Genomic DNA, 14,938 nt, shown 5'->3' with positions numbered 1-14,938 from the left:
CCTTTTTTTTTTTTTTTTTTTTTTTTTTTTCTTTCTTTTCTCATTTAGCACTCATGGAAAATAAGTGGAGTTGATTGGACAGATTCTCTTTTTTTCAGATCCAAAGAAAAAGCGTAGATCTGCTTCAAAAGTAAGAGGGAATTTATGAAACTCATTGTAAACAGTAATATATAAGGTGAAGGTACAAATAAATAATAAAAAGTGTCGGCTGAAAATAACCAACTCTAAAAAATTAATAATTAATGTGGTTTATTTTCAAGCAGAATATGAGTGACCTAGGCACTGAGAGGAGGCAAACATGTCTTTCTTGGGTGATCAGGTACAAGAGTTCTTTTGATTTTGAGAGTGACAGACAAAATCAGTGAAAAGTTTTTCATTGGTCTGGCTCATAAAGGCAGGACATGTGAAAGCGGGAGTGTGTAGGTTATAGGTGAATTTTACAATTTTAAGGTTGGTCATTGGAGGGAAAGATCTGTGTCTCGGGAAGAGATTTGTAAAAGAAATGCTTAATTTACATCTCAAGGAAAGGTATGTTTTGTGTCTTGGGAAGAGATAAGTCAAAGAATATATTGTAATCAGTTGAAGATATATCTCAAAGATTCTATGTCAGGGACAGGACATAGAAAGAATCCAGTTAATGGAAAAAAATGGTCTGTTAATGTTTGTGGGCATGAATCCCCCCAGGCCCTCTGGAAAGGACTTTGGAAAAACTAGGAAAAAGCAGTCAGACTTCTGTCCACAAAAGAATTAAACAAAGACATATTTCATAATTCTTCAGTGTGTTACCCAGCTAAACCAAACTACACTTGAAAGACACATCAAGGAAGCAAGCAGGCCAGCGAGAAGAGTCTATTGATCCTCAGAGAGAAACCTCCAGAGGGCCGAAGCATAAGACTGGCCCCAGCAGGAAGTCCTGAGGCCCTTGCAGGTTATCTGTAACTGGGTAAAACATTTTCCTAATTCTCTCTGGTGTCACTTCTAATTATGTTGCTGGAATGAAACAAGTGTTGACTGAAAATAACCAATTCTAAGAAAATTAATAATTAAGAAGTAATGCAGTTTATTTCCAAGCAGACATATGAGTGACATAGGCCTGGAGAAAAGGCAAACATGCCTTTCTTGGGGTGATCAGGTATAGGGGTTCCTTTTATTTGATTTTTGAGAGTGACAGACAAAATTAGTGAAGATATTTCCATTGGTCTGGCCCAAAAAAGGTAGGACATGTGGAAGTGGGGAGCGTGTAGGTTATAGGTGGGTTCCACGATTTTAAGGTTGGTGATTGGAAGGGAAGATCTGTATCTTGGGAAGAGACAAGCAAAAGAACATATTGCAATCAGTTTAAATATACATCTCAAAGATACTATGTCAGAGACAGTACATAGGAAGAATCCTGTTAATGGGGAAAAGAAATGGTCTGTTAATGTTTGTGGGCATGACTCGCCCTACGCCTTCTGGAAAGGACTTTAGAAAAATAGAAAAAAGCAGTCAGACTTTTGTCCACACAAGGAACATACTATTTGTTTTAATACCTGTTCTCTCCCCAGGGTTTATAGGGCTTGATTATCATTAAAAAGTATGGTAGGGGGCACTTACTGATGAATGGAGAGACCTGGTCCTCAGGCCTCACATGGTGACATCATTGTGTGACCTTGGTAAACCCTCACAACCTCAGCTGTAGATGAGCAAATAGGTGTATATATTCTCTGCAGATTCTTCAGATGCAATGACTAATCCCAAATAAATTATAAAAATAAAAATTGTAAAGGATTCTTTTAGAGAGTTTTTACCCTCAATGTAAAAATCGAATTAGGACTAGAAAGATGAGGAGGGTGTTCCAGGTGAATGAGGAGACATCAACAACCAGGGCAAGAAAACCCAGGTTCTACTCAGGAGAAAATGACTAAACCAGTGTGACAGGGACCCAAGATTCTATAATACTCATCCTCACACCAAACCCCACAAACCTGCCTTTAAGTGAGTTGTAGAATGAGATGTCTGGGAAGCAGATGACTATTGGTGTACACCAGAGTGGTGCTATTAACCTGTTACTGTCACATCTGTGTATTCTAATAAGCCAAGTCACTCTTTGGATGGTACTCATGAGTCTTTGGAGGTCAGGAATAAAGTACAGAAAATACATTCTTTTCTCTTTTGTAACTTGGGTACATTTCAAACAAACTCATGAAAATTGAATCCTATGACTATATTTGGTAATAATGAGCAAAAAATAGAATGAAATAGTTGAGGTATATATACATAAATATGCATGAGATGAGATGGCACCCAAAAATACTTAGTCAATATTAAGCCCTCACTTAATTGGCCAGAAAATTAAGAAGGAATGCTCTTGTGTCCTAGGGGTCATCAGCACCTGGCCTGGGTATATAAAGGGCCCAGTGGGGAAGGAAGACATTCACACCTGACAACACTCACCTCCTCTCAACAGCCCACCCCAGAACAGCACCAGACACCACCATGACCGTGACATAGGCCTGGAGAAAAGGCAAACATGCCTTTCTTGGGGTGATCAGGTATAGGGGTTCCTTTTATTTGATTTTTGAGAGTGACAGACAAAATTAGTGAAGATATTTCCATTGGTCTGGCCCAAAAAAGGTAGGACATGTGGAAGTGGGGAGCGTGTAGGTTATAGGTGGGTTCCACGATTTTAAGGTTGGTGATTGGAAGGGAAGATCTGTATCTTGGGAAGAGACAAGCAAAAGAACATATTGCAATCAGTTTAAATATACATCTCAAAGATACTATGTCAGAGACAGTACATAGGAAGAATCCTGTTAATGGGGAAAAGAAATGGTCTGTTAATGTTTGTGGGCATGACTCGCCCTACGCCTTCTGGAAAGGACTTTAGAAAAATAGAAAAAAGCAGTCAGACTTTTGTCCACACAAGGAACATACTATTTGTTTTAATACCTGTTCTCTCCCCAGGGTTTATAGGGCTTGATTATCATTAAAAAGTATGGTAGGGGGCACTTACTGATGAATGGAGAGACCTGGTCCTCAGGCCTCACATGGTGACATCATTGTGTGACCTTGGTAAACCCTCACAACCTCAGCTGTAGATGAGCAAATAGGTGTATATATTCTCTGCAGATTCTTCAGATGCAATGACTAATCCCAAATAAATTATAAAAATAAAAATTGTAAAGGATTCTTTTAGAGAGTTTTTACCCTCAATGTAAAAATCGAATTAGGACTAGAAAGATGAGGAGGGTGTTCCAGGTGAATGAGGAGACATCAACAACCAGGGCAAGAAAACCCAGGTTCTACTCAGGAGAAAATGACTAAACCAGTGTGACAGGGACCCAAGATTCTATAATACTCATCCTCACACCAAACCCCACAAACCTGCCTTTAAGTGAGTTGTAGAATGAGATGTCTGGGAAGCAGATGACTATTGGTGTACACCAGAGTGGTGCTATTAACCTGTTACTGTCACATCTGTGTATTCTAATAAGCCAAGTCACTCTTTGGATGGTACTCATGAGTCTTTGGAGGTCAGGAATAAAGTACAGAAAATACATTCTTTTCTCTTTTGTAACTTGGGTACATTTCAAACAAACTCATGAAAATTGAATCCTATGACTATATTTGGTAATAATGAGCAAAAAATAGAATGAAATAGTTGAGGTATATATACATAAATATGCATGAGATGAGATGGCACCCAAAAATACTTAGTCAATATTAAGCCCTCACTTAATTGGCCAGAAAATTAAGAAGGAATGCTCTTGTGTCCTAGGGGTCATCAGCACCTGGCCTGGGTATATAAAGGGCCCAGTGGGGAAGGAAGACATTCACACCTGACAACACTCACCTCCTCTCAACAGCCCACCCCAGAACAGCACCAGACACCACCATGACCGGCTCCTGCTGTGGCTCCTGCTGTGGCTCCTGCTGCTCCCAGAGCTGTGGGGGATGCTGCCAGCCCTGCTGCTGCCGCGATCCCTGCTGCTGCCGCCCCGTGGCCTGCCAGACCACCGTGTGCCGCCCCGTGACCTGCGTGCCCCGCTGCATTCGGCCACCCCTGCCGCCGCCCCATCTGCTGTGATCCCTGTGGCCTGCAGGAAGGCTGCTGCCGCCCCATCGCCTGCTGCCCCACGTCCTGCACTGCTGTGGTCTGCCGCCCCTGCTGCTGGGCCTCCACCTGCTGCCAGCCCATCACTGTGCAGTCCCCCTGCTGCCGGCCCCCCTGCTGCCAGCCTGCCCCCTGCCGCATGACCTGCAGGACCTGCCCCACCTGCCCCTGCTGAGACCTCTGCTATCCCCACAGAGCAACACTCTAGGGCCTAAGCACCTATTTGACATTTTAATCAAGTTGAAACAAAGGTAGATTTTTTGTTTTTTGGTTTTTGTTTTTTCCAGAAGGAAACAATGGTTGTTTTTATATCCTACGGGGAGACAGTCTGATACTAGTAGATGTCCGTCCCTACCCTCAGCCAAATTCCCAGGTGTCTAATCAGCAGAAGTCATCCTGGATGGGAACATGACCTTTAAAAGTCCCTGCAGTCTACTTTTTCAACTCATTCTGAACTCTGACTGGTTTTGGTTGCTTAAACCCTCACCACCATATTTTATAATGTGTTGCCAATAAACTGATTTTTCCTGGCATAGCAAACCATCTTGATTCATTCATTAACACATCTTTATTAGTGTACACAGGTGAGCAGGATTTTAGACTACACGACAGCCAAAGCTCAATCTAAGCAAAACCTTAACCATAGAAATCCCATTCATTTAGCCATTCAGTAGCTGTTTATCAGGGACCTGAAATAATCAACAGACCATGCTTAATAAGAGAGGAACAAGCCACCTCTCTTACAGATGAGGAGCTTACAGTCTAGTGGGTTAGACTATTAAATTACCAGCAATAGCGAAGAGGGGTAGGAGTGGGAATAGCATATGCTAAGCCTAGAAAGGCCACTGCAGTAAGCTGACCAGCATGTCATATCTCATCCTCTTATGATTTCTAGAGTAACATTTTTCAAAATGTAGTCCATGCATCACCCATATCAAAATCTCCCGAGATACCTAGTAAAATGTACATCCTCTGATCCAAACCAAACCTACTGAGTTAAAATTTCCTGTGATAGGGCCCTAGAATATGGGGCTTTTATCATCACTTGGATGTGATTCTCATGCACATTAGAATGTCAGGACTATTATCTTAGAGGAAGATCTGGACTTGACGCCCTGAGGGCTTAGTAACTATGTCTCTCAAAGCCTTCCAAAACCATTCACAAGACCAAACCATAATGAAGACACTCAGTATTATGAAAAAAAGAGATAGGGACCAGCAGATGGTGTAATGGTTATGTCACTGGACTCCCACATGGTCAACCATGGTTTGAGTCCTGGACCCAGTGGCTTGAAACTCATACTGGGAGCATGTGTGAGAATGCCCAAAATCCTGAGAGGAGAATGGAGGAAAAGGATTGTGGCATGGTCATCCCTCCTAGGGGATGATTTCTCACTTTCTGTCTCTCTCTGTCTTTCTAGCAAGCTCATGTGCCCTAAAGCAAAAAATCTTTCTGAAAAAAAGATATTTGGTAATAAAATTGAGACAGCATCTCCTAAACTGTAAGGAGCAATTTAGAGAAGAAATGCTCTTAAATTAAGGTGTAAACAGAAAGCATCTTGAGCTTGTCATGAGTGGAATAAAATGACAATAAAAAGGAGATGTGAAGGGAGAAAGAGATGAGGGACTCAAGAAAAAGTGAAGAGGAGGCAAGACAATGAATAGGAAGGAAGGTGAAGAAGAAGATGCTGCAAGAGATGGGGATGAAGAGGAAGAGAGGACAAAAAGAGAGATGCTAGGAATCTTGGAATGAGTACCTGAAGGCGGTGTAGGAAAGCCACCCAGAGTAGTCTTCAGGTTGCTCACGAGACAGGCAATCTGTGCACATCAGGCTCTCTAGGGCCTGCCCTTTGCCATTTCCCAGATTCATGTCTCCCCACTCCCCACTACATTTTGATTCAAGCCACACTGAACATTTCATAATGATGAACATTTGTACTTCAAAATCTCTTTGCTTTTGTTCATATTCTTTAATTTATCTGGAATACTCTTTCACTTGCCCCTCCCCTCTATCGTGTTCATCTACCTAACACTGACTCATTTCTAAGGTTCAATTTAGTCTCCTCTAGTAGTTCTGCCCTAACCCCAGCACTACACAGAATCGCAGGCATGTGCACATGCACACCCACCACATGCACACACATACACCAGTCTAGTCAAGGGTCCCTAGCATCCTGAGCTTCTCTCCCTCTTCAGTCATTATGTCTAGATGATCTATTTCTCTGCAAACACACACGCACGCACACACACACACACACACACACACAGTTTATTTCAGCTCCCAGTGCTGAGTTCAAAGTTTACTATACCATTGATGCTTGAATTTATATGCCGAATCAAACTAAATTGAGAGAAAATTGTCTTTATGACAAGAATTCTAAAAGATAGACGTTTACTTACAGTAAGAACTTCAGATGTGCACAGATTGCCTGTCCTGTGAGCTGGAGAGACAGAGAGAGAAAGTGAGAAATCACTTGGGGTTGGCCACACCACCATTCCTTCTCCTCCCATCTCCTCTCCAAACCTTGGGCAAACATGCATACACTCCTGGCATGAGTTTCAAGCTGTATGGTTCAGGACTCAAGCTACAATGAGCCATGTGGGAGTCCAGTGCCTTAACCACTAAGCCACCTACTAACCCCTCCCAATTTTAATAATCCCATCTTCCCACCTCATATGCAATCACAATACTCAGCAAACAAACCCAAGTGTCTACTACAAAAACTAATAATAATAATTAATTCCTTTGTGAATATTTTCAATAGATTTTGAGTGACTTAATACAAAGTGGTTATTGGGAACCAGCAGTTAGCGTAATGGCTATGTCGCTGGACTCCCACGTAGTCGACCACGGTTCGCATCCGGGACCCGGTGGCTTAAAACTCATGCCAGGTGCATGTGCGTGCATGCCCAAGATCCTGAGAGGAGAATGGAGGAGAAGGGATTGCAGCGTGACCATCCCCCCGGGGGGTGATTTCTCGCTTTCTGTCTCTATGTCTCTCTCCGTCTGTCTGGCAAGGGCATGCACCCTATAGCAAAAACCTCTCAAAAAAAAAAATACAAAGTGGTTATGTCACACCTAGAAAGCAAGAAATAGCCTGATTTCAAGGGTTTTTTTCCAAGATAATACTCAGGGAAGGGCATTCAAAAAGGCATAAAAGGAATAAAATACTCATTTCATTTGACCTTATTGTTCCATTAAAAGGTTTGTGGTGAAAAGGGAACCCTACCCTGTTGGTGGGAATGTAAATCAATACAGCCCCTGAGAAAACAATATGAAGGTTCCTAAAAACCTACAAAATGACCATATGACCTACTAATCCCACTCCTTGGTATTTACTCAAAGGACAGGAAAACATTCAGTCAGAAAGCCACTTGCATATCCATGTTTACTGCAGCATTATTCACAATTGCTAAGACATGGAATCAACCTAAATGCCTAAGAAATGTTGACTGGATTGAAAAATGTGGCCCATATATGTTATAGAATACTACACAGCCATAAGGAACAATGAGACCTTGTCATATGATACAAAGTGGATTAATATAGAAGATTTAATACTAAGCAAAGTAAGCTAGACTATGAAAGAAAAACACTGTATATCCCCACTTGATACATACCAAGTGTCTGTACTCTATGGCAGAAATAGAAAGATCTAAAGATATAATCGTAGAAAGAACAAGTGTAGATACCAGGGACTCTATGGGAGGGGAGTGGATAGGAGAAAATGAGTAGGAGGGACAAACGGAAGAAACACTCAATAAACATAAGAATGTAAGATTTTCTGTTGAAAATGATGTGTGTGGGGTCACATATCACACAATGGGTGCTGTGGTGGTTAAGGTGCTAGATTCACACATGGCTGACTACAGTTCAAGTCCCAGACTGAGAGTCTTGAAAATCATGCTGACAGCATGTATATGCATGCCCAAAATCTCAGGGGGAAATTGAAGAAGGGACTGAGGTGTAGCCATCTCCCCCAGGGGGTGATTTCTCGCTTTCTCTCTCTGTGTCTCTCTTCAGAGAACATACACCCTAGGGCAAAAAAATTGAAAAGAAGAAAAAAAGAAAATTATGTGTATAATAATATCTTTGGTTTGATTATTAAATACTGTATGCATACTTTGAAAAATCACATTGTGTGTACTATAGAGATACACAATGATTAAGTGTAAATAAGAAATTATAAAATAAAAATATTCTAAAAACTTTTCCTTTAATTACTTTACCTACCTTGTCTTGCCTTCTTGAAATTTATGATTACTGTGTAATAGAAAACTATCTAAAATGTACATTATTTTTCTTTCCTTTCCATCCCCACTCTCAAATAGTATAGCACCATTTACACAGTAAATGTCTCATAAAGTAATTATGAATTATAGGCCAAATTATATGCAAAAATCACTCTACTGGCTTTGGTGATTACTTCTTCATAAACAAGGTGAAATAATATGTTGTTTTATAGAAGCACTAGGCCATTCTTTCCATAGCATTATCAATACACATTTCCTTTAATGAGCCATTTCAGTTTTTTCAGAAATTCTTGCTTGATCTCAATGTCAATCAGAAATCAGGCCTGTGACTCACACCTAATTATAGATGGTGAACAAGAGGAAAGTGTGATGGTGACAACACTGAATTCTTCAAACCTTCAACTTGTCATAGGACACAATCTGGAAGGATTGACTGATTATGAGCAACTTTACTAATGATATAAATCATGAAGTGTTCATTCAAAAACAGACCAGTAGGGAGGAAAAGCACCCTTCACTGGTGGTGGAATTGCTGCCTCAGCAATTGAATCCAGAGCTCTTATTTCAATGGGCAACCACAACTCTAGGAAATGACATTGTGTCCTGGGGGTCATCAGCACCTGGCCTGGGTATATAAAGGGCCAGGAGAGGGAGAGCACATTCACACCTGACACCACCCAGTTCTTCTCAACAGCCCACCCCAGACCAGCACCAGACACCACCATGACCGGCTCCTGCTGTGGCTCCTGCCGCTCCCCCAGCTGGCCAGCCTTGTTGCTGCCGGGATCCCTGCTGCTGCCGCCCCGTGGCCTGCCAGACCACTGTGTGCCGCCCCGTGACCTGCGTGCCCCGCTGCACGCGCCCCATCTGCCAGCCCTGTCGCCGCCCTATCTGCTGTGACCCCTGTGGCCTGCAGGAAGGCTGCTGCAGCCCCATCACCTGCTGCCCCACATCCTGCACTACTGTGTCTTGCCACTACCCCAGGTGCTGTGACCCCTGCTGCGTGCAGGAAGGCTGCTGCTGCCCCATCTTCTGCTGCCCCACATCCTGCACTGCTGTGGTCTGCCGCCCCTGTTGCTGGACCTCTACCTGCTGTCAGCCCATCACTGTGCAGTCCCCTTGCTGCCGCCCCCCCTGCTGCCAGCCAGCTCCCTGCCGCATGACCTGCAGGACCTGCCCCAGCTGCCCCTGCAGCTGCTGAGCAGTTCAAAGCAAAACATTCCCAGGTATTCAGAAATCTGTGCAAACTCTTCCTGTCCTTGCTACTTCAGATAAAAGATTCCTGCTTTGCAACTCAACAGTGACTACATGTCAATTTTCTCATATAATTATGAAACTAATCCTGGACCTATTTGACAATTTCTAGAAAAATTCCAGCTTTCATCATTTGAACTCCTGGCTTGGAAAAATAAAAATGACTAAACAAAGATCAAAGTTCTTTTTTAATGGAACTCTGGCTCACTGACTGAGTCATCATTATTTTTCTGCTATTTCCAGGTTCTCATATGGGATATTTTTCCAGGATAACATCATTTTATGCTGTGTTTTGCATAGTAAAAAATAAATAAATAAAATTTTATTTCTGGGGAAGCAAATGTTTCTTTCTACTGTTTATTGTTTTTATTGTTTAGATTATGGTGCGTAGAATCAGAAGAATTTTTTAAATATACATTTAATCACTATACATCACTTTGCTTATATACATTTAACCACTATACATCACTTTGCTTGTAAGTAGAATTTACCCAACATGAAGACAGCTTTCTCCACCGCCAAGGAGTGCACCCAAATGTCAAAATAAATAGCTAGCTACACCCTGAATCACAAATCCTCAGTCAGCACCCAATCCCTCTATTGTGCAACCTATATAAAACCTAGGCTATGACATATTTTCAGCTGTTATGTCCACTCAGTTACTTCACCTGGAGGAGGATCCCCATGCCCTATTTAGGGCTCGAGAACTCAGACAACCACCCAAAAGAGCAACAGTTTCCACTAATATTAGAGAATCTATCCCCTTTATAGGAAGAAGTGAATACTCCACCTGACGCCTAAATATCACTGGAGAGACAAAAGAAATATGGAGGAGGACTTCAGAAGACACCTTTATGGCTCCTGAGAACTAGTTATTTCAGGGGAATAAGCGAAATGAAGATTTTCCACTGATAATTCAGCCTCCAGTCCACAAACTCAAGTGGAGAGGCAAGGAGGCAGGACTTCAGAAGACACTTTCATGGCTCCTGAGAACTAGTGACTTCAGGGAAATAAGCGAAATGAAGATTTTCCACTGATAATTCACCCTCCAGCCCACAAACTCGAGTGATAGGAAGGCTTTCAAGCCTTCTGTCGCTCTGTCTCTCTCTACCTCTGTCTTCTTATTTTTTTTGGAATTTTTCCTTTCCAAAATTTTTTAAGGTAAAGCATTTTCTTGGCTTTCAGCCCCTCCCTTCCTTTTATCTTGTTAACAATCCCCTCTTCCCACTCCCAACCCAGGAGAGGTAAGGGAGCAGGACTTCAGAAGACACCTTCATGGCCCTTGAAAAGCACTGCATGGTTTTGTAATTTTTGCTTTTTTTAAAATAAAATTCTTTTTAAAAATTAACTACATATTTAATGCAATCCCTATAAAACTTCAAGAGACATTCTTCATAGATATAGAAAAGACAATCATCAAATTCATCTGAAATCATAAATGCCCCAGTATTGCCAAAGCAATTATACACAAGAAGAGTGGGCAGCATCTCACTCCCTGACCAAAAAATATACTACAAAGGTGTGGTAATCAAAACACATGGTACTGGCACAGAAACAGACATGTGGACCAATGGAATAGAATAGAATCCCCAGAAATAAATTCCCAAACATACAGTCAACTGATTTTTGACAAGGGGGACCCGTCAATCCAGTGGGAAAAGAAAACCCTCTTCAGCAAATGGTGTTGGAAAAACTGGATTTCCACTTGCAGAAAGATGAATCTAAACCCCTACCTCTCACCACTGACAAAAATCAACTCAAAGTGGATCAAAGATCTAATCCTAAGACATCAAACTATAAAATTACTGCTGGAAAACACTGGGGAAACTCTGAGAGACATTGGGGTCGGTAAAGACTTCTTACATAGGATCCCCAAAGCACAGTCAATAATCCCAAAAATAGACAAGTGGGATTACATCAGATTAAGAATTTTCTGCACTTCCAAGTGCAAAATAATCAGTGTGAATCAACAGCCCTCAGAATGGGAAAATATTTTTGTAAACAAGGCATTAGATAAAGAACTGATAAGCAGAATACACAGGGAACTCAAGCAACTGTCCCCAAAATAAGATGGTCAACCCAATTAAAAGATGTGAGAAAGAGCTGAAAAAACCACTCTCTAAGAAAGACATACGAATAGCCAAAAGGCATATGAAAACATCCTTAACATCACTCTTTATAAGGGAGATGCAGATCAATGAGTTACCACCTAACTCCAGTCAGAAGGACCAAGATTAAAAAAAATAAAAATTAAAAAAAATAAAGATAAGTGCTGGTGGGGGTATGGTGAAAGGATAACTCTCTTACATTGCTGTTGGGAATGTAAATTGGTCCAGCCACTATGGAGAACAATATGGAGAGTCCTTAAAGATCTGCAAATAGAACTACCATATGATCCAGCAAGCCCCTTCTTGGTATCTAGCCAAAAGACAGAGGAATCCTTAGTTGGAAAAGTGCTTGCACATCGATATTTATTGTGGCATTATTCACAATTGCTAGGACATAGAACCAACTCAAATGCCCACAAACAGATGAGTCAGTGCCCGCACTCTATGACTGAAACTGATTGACTGAAGCACATACAAACATAGTAAATGGGTGTAAATATCAGATATAGTGTGTGTAGAAGAGTAGGGCCTGAGGAAGGACATTTAGAAGAAAAATATGAAGACAAAGCATTAATGGGACAAAGAAATGTGGTATTATCTGTTGAAGATATTTTATAGTTTTATCAACTGGACTAGGGAGAAACGTTCACATACTAAAATATTCACTTTGTAAGCTAAATAATGTGATTGAATGTATAGAAATAAATAATTTTTTTTCTTCTCCTTGTCTCTGTTTCTTGGTTGTTTTTGTTGCTGTTGTTTCTCTCTCTTTGTTTCCTTTTCTGCATGCTCCTGGACACTCAGACTGAACTTTAAGTGTGGGAAGAAATACACCATTCATCACATGACTAAAAATCACCGCAGGTCCACAAGAAATATGGGAAAGCAAGAAAATACCTCCCTTCCAAGGAAAAAGAATAACTCTTCTTCATCCACAGACAGTTCAATGGAAATCATGGAAATGTCTAATAAAGAATTTAGAACATTCATAATGGCTAAGCTAACTGAGATGGAAGAGAAGAGAGAATGAACTGCAGAAGAAGGAGAAAGGAGCTGACGAGTTCCAGGAGATGAGGAAATTCTTGCAAGATCTGAAATAGCAATTACACACTTTACAAAATAATCAAGTGGAACTGTTAGAGATGAAGGCTATAATACAGGAAGTCAAAATCTCCCTTGAAAGTATTAAAAGTAGACTAGATCATACAGAAAATAGAATCTCAGATGCAGAAGAAAAAATTTCTGGCCTAGAAAAATCCACCACGAAGACTGAGAAGATTGCCCAAAAATTTGAGAATAATATATGAGAAGTACTAGATACCATCAAATGCCCAAACATTCAGATAATTGGCATGTCAGAAGGCAAAGAGACTCATAAGGGCATTGATCATCTATTCCATGAAATCCTGCAAGAAAACTTTTCAAACCTAGAGAGGCACCCAACGATCCAGTCCCAAGAAATACAAAGGATCCCAAATAGAATCAACCCAAGAAGGTCTTCTCCAAGACACATAATAGCCAGACTGACCAAAACCACAGACAAACACAAGATACTAAGATTGGCAAGAGAGAAACAGCAAGTTGTCTACAAAGGATATCCTATCAGACTAACAGCAGACCTCTCATCGTAAACAATACTAATGAGGAAACAATGGGAAATATATTCAAAGTGTTAAGGGAAAAGCAATTTCAACAAGAATACTGTACCTGGCAAGATTACCCTTCATATGGGAAGAAAAGACAAAAACATTATCAGATAAACAAAACCTGAAAGAATTTACCAGCACCAGACCAGGTCTCCAAGAAGTTCTCAAGGTACTGTTATGTCAGGAAAATTAAATGCAGACACACAGAAATAAGAGTTCAAAAACTAAGAAAATGGCCAACTTAATCATAGGGACAAGTCTGGAGTTGAATATTATATCCCAGAATTCAATCAGGAAGATTGAGCCACAACAGAAGATAGATGAAGTACATGAGACTGAACTGGTGAATAGCATTCTGTGACTTTTGACTAAAAGATTACTGCTTTTCTTCTAGGCTTTGTTGTCTAGTTTTAGGAGTTTTTGTCCTGTCTTGAGCTGTCAATAGGTTCATGTATTTACTATTTGAACAGAATACTAACCTGTTTCCAGGCTTTAGGTTCTAAGCAAATTTCCTTACCAATTCAAAACTACTTTTCTTGAAATTACCATCTGAACTTGCTATTGAAAGTAGTTAGATTATTTAAGAAATTGTGCGATCAATAAATTTTGGGGGAAAAGGAGTGGAAGACAACTGTAGACACCAGAGATAGTGTGAGAAGAGGGTGGGAAAGGGCAGAGGGTCAGACATAGGGGTAAATATATATATATGAAAGTAGAAATGGAAATTTGTTGATGATAACATGCATGATTAAGCCACTATGCAGTATATTCTGGATGGGAAACCATATTTTGTATGCTGTGACGATGCTAAGGCGATGAATGTAAATTAATTATTTTTTTTTAAAGTTTCAGGAGGAATAAAAAACACGAAAACTGTTTTTCTTGAAATAAAAAACAATGCATATTTGATGACTGCAATAGGCTATATAGCCCAAGCTACTTGCTACTTTACTTTATAGTATGTTCATTCTACTCACTGAGGTTTATGCCTAAAGTCAGACTTGTGTTCATGGATATGTATATATCAGCTGCACTTGCTATTGGAAATATTTAGATTAAATTCATTAGCTAATCAATAAAATAGGGGGGAAGGCATAGAAAGCAACCATGGATACCAGAGACAGTGTGGGAGGAGGGTGGGACATGGCAGAGGGTGAGAGATAGGGAATCAAGGAGGACAAAAAAAAAAGCAAAATATACAGGAAACAAGAAATGGAAAATTATTTGTTGCCAATAACAAGTATGTTGATGTGCTTGATTGAGCCAATATACAGTGTGTTCTAATCTCATTTTGTATGTTGTAATGATGTACAGTGAATGAATGTAAATAAATAAATTTAAATTAAAAAAAGAAAAAGGAAATAAAGCAGAAAAGAAAAAGAAATATGGGAGGAAAGGAAATATCTTCCTTTAAAAAAACAGTCTGACTTTTTTTGTAGAGAGGTTTTTGCTAGGGTGCATGTGCTCACCAAAGAGACAGAGAGAAACAGAGAGACAGAAAGCAAGAAATCATCCCCCCAGAGGGGATGGTCATAATCCCATCTCCTCCATTCTCTAGAGATTTTAAACATGTACGCACATGC

General features: G+C 40.5%; 2 pseudogenes; both read left to right on the top strand.

Moving 5' to 3' along the window:
* Positions 1-3,874: 3,874 nt before the first annotated feature.
* LOC102471307 (keratin-associated protein 2-4-like) lies at positions 3,875-4,268 on the top strand (annotated as a pseudogene).
* A 4,802-nt stretch (positions 4,269-9,070) lies between these two features.
* LOC102470886 (keratin-associated protein 2-4-like) lies at positions 9,071-9,548 on the top strand (annotated as a pseudogene).
* Positions 9,549-14,938: the final 5,390 nt, after the last annotated feature.

This window comes from Tupaia chinensis, unplaced genomic scaffold (assembly GCF_000334495.1).
Source record: "Tupaia chinensis unplaced genomic scaffold, TupChi_1.0 Scaffold000477_1, whole genome shotgun sequence".
Taxonomy (NCBI): Eukaryota; Metazoa; Chordata; class Mammalia; order Scandentia; family Tupaiidae; genus Tupaia; species Tupaia belangeri.
The sequence above is the reverse complement of the archived record's forward strand: the minus strand, read 5'-3'. Positions and strand labels throughout refer to the sequence as shown.